At 40.7% G+C, this 6531-nt stretch overlaps 1 pseudogene; it reads left to right on the top strand.

Moving 5' to 3' along the window:
* Positions 1–242: 242 nt before the first annotated feature.
* Positions 243–1976, top strand: LOC109278744 (52 kDa repressor of the inhibitor of the protein kinase-like; annotated as a pseudogene).
* The last annotated feature ends 4555 nt before the right edge of the window (positions 1977–6531 follow it).

Genomic DNA, 6531 nt, shown 5'->3' with positions numbered 1-6531 from the left:
GCCCTTACTGGAAATCTCGGTCTAAGAGCAAGTTCTTGTGAGATGTGATGCCATCATAATCCCAAGAGTTTGCTTGTTACTTCTTATTAAAGGAGGAGAAAAGTCAGTTTCTTGGTGTTACCTAGTCAAATCCCTAAGAAGAAAAGAGTTACACTTGAGGCATCTGCTGAGCCCAGGACAGGCAGGCAGCTGCTTGGAGGTGGTGGGGAGGAGAGGGCTGGGCCGGCCAGGGGGCAGCGAAGATGCTCAGCTTCTGTGCTGCCCCCCAATGCATGTGGACAGGCAGTCAGACCTGGCCTTCCTCAGGTTCCTGCACAAACATGCCAGATGCCAGAAGTGGGTGGATCGTTGTAAGGAGAGCAAACGTAGAAGAGGAAACAGCCGATCAAGTAAATAAACGTTATCGATTACGTGTCAAACACGTTGAGACCTGGATGATCTGTACAACTAGTCTTTAGAGGGCGGTTCTTCAAGATAATGCAATACCAACAGTATTTGATCTTACTAGACATTTGAACAATCCACAAAGTAGACACAGAAGACAAAGAATTGAGTGAAGGTGAAATCAGGACACTGTAACAGAAAAAGAAAATGGATGAAACTTCGAAGCAGGAACAGAAACATGGAGAAACAGCAGCAATGCTCAGAGCCTCAGTGCAGAAGAAAGGGGTTAAGAAGAAGATGAAGACCTTTCCCTTCAAATTAATCCTTAAAGAGAAGGAAAACACCAAATACTCAAAATCTTCATCTGAAATTTGGATTCTTACAGGAAACCAAAACCTGTCTCCCTCTGGATGGACAAGACGTTGCTGGCATCGTGGACTCCTTTTTTTTTTGGAAGTTCTCTACTCCTGAGAACTTCCCAGCACTGCCTGAGTGCTGGATAGATTCCAGTGAAGAGATGCTGAGGAGCCTTTTCGAGACCATGGCAGTTAAGAGCAGATACAGGTGCTAGACATGTGAGAGCTGCATTCCGGAAGAAACCCTCAGGGAAGCGGGAGACGCTCACTTCCTTTCTATTCTCACTGACCACGTGGTGGACATAGCAGGAGAAGAGCAGCTGCCTGCGTTGGTGAAGTTTGTCGACAAATCTCCTCACCTGAGAGAGAGATTTGGGGGCTTCCTACCTCAGGAAGCCGGTGCAGACATTTTGGCTGTGCATCTTCACACTGTGCTGAGAAGTGGGGATTAAACACGGAATGTTGTCATAGCCAGGCTTACGTTGCGTCCAGTGGAGTTTCTTCCAAAATTGAAGCTGTTGCCTCTAGACTTTCCGATGATTGCCTCCAAGCTATCTGCACCCTCTGTTCCGCCGGCGCCTTAAATGACGCGGTGTTTGGAAAAAGCAATAGACTTTATGGGAATATCTTTTGCATTGCATTAGGAACAGTTGAGAAAGCTCATTTTTTCCCATCAGCTGCTGCACCTGCTTTTGGAGTGTGGCAGTGTAATTTCTGTCCTCTTTCAGAACAATGAGGAAAGGGTCAAAGAACAGAAGGAAATTGGCCATCTTCAGTGGACAGGCAGGAATGACGCTTTTGAAATTTTAGTGGACCTCCTACAAGCACCTGTTTTATGTTCAGATAGTATAGTGACACAAATATTAGGTGGGGTAAGTGTGTAGATGTCCGGGCATTTGTAGTCTGTAGTGCGGTAACAGATTCTTGTTAGTGTTGTGGTTCTTAAACGTGTTCTTTTACAAGAGCCTTGGGGAAAATCTCCAGGGGCAGACCTCTGATGTTTTCTTTGCAGCCGGACACTTGACTTCCCTGCTTTGTTCACTAAGTGAATTGATGGAATATATTGAAGGTCACCACGGATTTTGGTTTGCGGAAGCCACACATTTGGCACCCAAGCCTGATAGTTAGTTGAAACTTCCCGGAAAGTTCCGTAGAGCCCAGCAAGGTAACCTGGAATGTCAGCTAATGTCTGAGATTTCCTGAGGAGACTAAGAGTTCCAACCCTGGAGCACATTGTTCAGGAACAGAAAGACAGAGTCTCAGACAGTACCTGAAAACTCTTAAATGCTTCTCGCCGATACCCTTTGTCATGGGACGGCTCACATTTAAAACATCGGAGGAGCACCATGCTGGCTTGAACATGGGGGGATTTGCATAACCTTGACCTGCTCTCAGCTCAGCCGCATTGTTGAAGAGTCAAGTGGGGAGAATGTGGAAGGGAAGATATGGAGCTTCCACCCCCCATTTATGACGCCCTCTGTCTGCCAGGTGTCAGTTTTTTCCCTAGTGTTTATGCATGGCTGAAGGTCATATGTATTTATTTCTGTGATGAAGGTTGAGACTGAAGGCTATAAAAATTAGGTGCAGGGGCGCCTGGGTGGCGCAGTCGGTTAAGCGTCCGACTTCAGCCAGGTCACGATCTCGCGGTCCGTGAGTTCGAGCCCCGCGTCGGGCTCTGGGCTGATGGCTCGGAGCCTGGAGCCTGTTTCCGATTCTGTGTCTCCCTCTCTCTCTTCCCCTCCCCCGTTCATGCTCTGTCTCTCTCTGTCCCAAAAATAAATAAAAAACGTTGAAAAAAAATTAAAAAAAAAAAAAAAATTAGGTGCAGTGTCTCAAAGCATACCGGAGGAACGCTTTGACAAACCAAAGGTGAGGTAACTTGGCTTTGCTTAACCTAAGTTTTGACATGAAACATGATCTGAATTTAATAATGATGGACACATACACATCAAAGTCAGCACAACTAAGTCAGAGCTTCCTACAGGTAATTCAGAAATGAGTGAAAATACCTAAGAGACTTTAAAAATGGGCTTTCGCTTATATTTGGTATCTGAAAAAATCTCAAAGAAATTTCAAAGCAGCTTCCAGAAAAGCTGTAGGTGTAGGTAGGTAGGCCCCTTCATTACTGAATATCTTGACCTATGGGCCTCCCATTCAGGACATTAGTCATTGATAATCTGCCTATTTAAATGGCTCCCATTTGAACTCTCTCACTTTGAAGACCTAACTGTTCTTCCAGAAGATAGCATTAAAAGTGCCACACTTCTGTGAGATCTCTGCTCCTGGCATTTAGAATTTGCTTTAGTCCTCATTTTAGTTGTAGCATTCATTACCGCTGTAGAACCAGTAACCGGGTATTAGGTTATCAGTTCTTTGACGAAATGAATTTTGAAGAAGTGTAGGGGGAAGGAATGCATTTTATAAAATGTTACGGCAATGTTTGCTACTGACCTTTGAACACTAGAAGTTTTAAGTATGTTGTTAAAAATGTTTAGTGAACAGTTTAGGGGAATTACCAGACAGGGAGAGAAACATATGAGCTCACCAAAAAAGGATTTCAGAGTAGATTTTTGCCTTTGTCAAGTGAACTTAAGGAAACAGGTTGCAGTTACAGTTTGAATGGAACAGCCTGCCTTTGTTGTTCTGCCTCTGGTTGTTGCTGTTTACTTTCTTTTGTTGAGTTTGGACGCTTCTCTTTCATGGTCAGGACAGCATCAGAGTCCATGAGTCCTGAAAGCTGATTTGCCTGTTTTCTTCTGTCTTTTCCCATGTCTGTTATCTGTTGCCTCTTTGTGACTTATAAGTAAAACCTGAAAACCCTACAAAAATAAGTGCTTCTTGGTTTATCTAGAAATAGTACAGAAAATATTGCTTGTGAGTTTTGGTGAAGAAAATCAATTTGGTGTCGTTTATTTCACCCTAAGTAAACTGTGACTTTTTCTTTAAGTACACTTGACAGTGTTTTTTTTTAAGTTTGTATTTAAATTTGAGTTAATGAACATACAGTGTCATATTGATTCCAGGTGTATAATTTGATGATTCAGCACTTCGATACCACAGCCAGTGCTCAATACAACAAGTGCCTTCCTTAATCCCCATCACCTATTTCACCCATTCGTGTCCCCCACACCCCCACCTCTGGGTAACTATTAGTTAGGCATTTCTGTACATCAATAATGAAGCAGCAGAAAGAGAAATTGAGGAATCAATCCCATGTACAACTTCACCAGAAATGATAAGATACCTAGGAATAAACCTAACCAAACAGGTGAAAGACCTGTACTCTGAAAACTATAAAACACTGATGAAAGAAATTCAGGACCACCCAAAGAAATGGAAAGACATCCCATGCTCATGGATTGGAAGAACAAACATTGTTAAAATGTCTGTACTAGCTAAAGCACTCTAGAGATTTAATGCAATCTCTGTCAAAATGCCAACAGAATTTTTCACAGAACTAGACAAATAATCATAACATTTGTATGGAACCACAAAAGACCCCAAGTAGCCCAAGCAGTTTTGAAAAGGAAAAGCAAAGCTGGAGGCATCACAATTCCAGACTTGAAGTTATATTATAAAGCTGTAGTGATCAAAGCAGTATGGTACTGACACAAAAATAGGCCTATCAATGGAACAGGATAGAAAACCTAGGAATGAACCCGCAACTGTGTGGTCAGTTAATCTTTGACAAGGGGAAAAAAATATCCCAGGTGAAAAAGACAGTATCTTCAACAAATGGTATTGGGAAAACTGGACGGCAACATGCAGAAGAATGAAATGGACCGCTTTCTAACAGCATACCCAAAAACAAATTTAAAATGTATTAAAAACCTAAATGTGAGACCTGAAACTTATAAAATTCCTACAGGAGAACACAGGTGGTAACGTCTTTGACATAGGCCATAGCATCTCCTTTCTAGATGTGTTTCCTGAGGCAGGGGAAACAAAAGCAAAAATAAAATCTAGGGATTTCATCAAAATACAAAGCTTCTGCACAGCAAAGGAAACAATCGACAAAACTAAAAGGCAACCTACTGAATGGGAGAAGATATTTGCAAATAACATACTTTGTAAAGGGTTAGTATACAAAATACAGAAAACACTTAGAAAACTCAACACCCAAAAAACAAAGTCCAATCAAAAATGGGCAGAAGACATGAATAGACTGTTTTTCAAAGAAGACATACAGATGTCCAACAGACACATGAAGAGGTGCTTAACCTCACTCATTATCAGGGAAATGCAAATCGAAACTGCAATGAGATATCACCTCATACCTGTCAGAATGACTAAAAACTACAACACAAGAGAGAATAGATGTTGATGAGGATTTGGAGGGAGGGGAACCCTCTTGCACTGTTGGTGGGAATGCAAACTGGTGCAACCACTGTGGAAAACAATATGGAGGTTCTTCAAAAAGTTAAAAATAGAACCACCCTGTGATCCAGAGTTGTACTACTAGATGTTTACCAAAAGAATACAAAAATACATGCACTTCAATGTTTATAGCAGCATTATTTACAATAACCAAATTATGGAAACAGACCAAGTGCCCATTGACTGATGAATGGAAAAGGAAGATATGGTGTGTGTGTGTGTGTGTGTGTGTATGTGGTATTTACACACACACACACATATATATATACATATATGTATATGTATATACACACACACACACATACATACATATAATGTAATATTTAGCCTAAAAAAGAATGAAATCTTGCCATTTGCAATGACACAGGTGGAGCTAGAGTGTAATATGCGAGGCGAAATAAGCCAGTCAGAGAAAGACAAATACCATATGTTTTTAACTCATGTGAAATTGAAGAAACAAAACAAATAAGCAAGAGGGAAAAAAGAGAAGCAAACCAAGAAATAGACTCTTGACTATAGAGAACAAACTGCTGGTCACCAGAGGGGAGTTGGATGTGGAATGGGTTAAATAGGTGATGAGGATTAAGGATGCACTTGTGATGAGCACCAGATGATGTGTGGAGGTGTTGAATCACCATATTGTACAGCTGAAATTAATTTTACACTGTATATGTTAACTATACTGGAATTGAAATAAAAACTTAAAAAAAGATGTATGTATATATGTGTATATTTATACACACACACACACACATATGCACGCAAGGGACTATTACTCAGCCACAAAAAAGAATGAAATCTTGCTATTTACAATGACAAGAGTGAAATAAGTCAGAGAAAGACAAATACCATATGATCTCACTCCTGTGGTGGGATTTAAGAAACACTTGAAAGATTTTTGTAAACCAACACAAAACTGCAAAAATGTATTCTGTGATACAAAAATAATATAAGACTATTTGTTGGACTCTCTGTCCTGTTTTGATTTTTGGCTTCTGAATGTTAATTATCACAAACTTATTTTAAAGAAAATATACCTGTGTTTCCAATAATGAAATGGCATAGGATATCAAAAAATATCTGTGCTTCCTTTTCTCACTAACCCTTCAGATCCGAGGGGACAGTGGTTCTCTGTCCTCTTCTGCCTGACGTTTCTCTATCAATTCAGCATTAGAGTCAGACAAAGATTGCTTTTCTGTCACTAGCCCTCCATACCTCCCTAGTTGTAAATAATCTGTGAAATATGTGTAGAACCCTATATACTCTGGATGTCCCCATCATCATCATCTTCTGTCTGTGCCATAAAATCATTAGGAATAGAGAGGGAGGTTTAAAGAAAGGGGAGAGGACTAGACTAAAATACCACTGTATATGGGAGAATTTAAGAATTTCTGTTTGTAGAATGCCTTCTGTG

The sequence above is a fragment of the Panthera pardus genome, unplaced genomic scaffold, assembly GCF_024362965.1.
Source record: "Panthera pardus isolate Hobbes unplaced genomic scaffold, ASM2436296v1 HiC_scaffold_12, whole genome shotgun sequence".
Lineage (NCBI taxonomy): Eukaryota > Metazoa > Chordata > Mammalia > Carnivora > Felidae > Panthera > Panthera pardus.
Note: the sequence above shows the minus strand (reverse complement) of the source record. Positions and strands in the feature narration are given on the sequence as shown.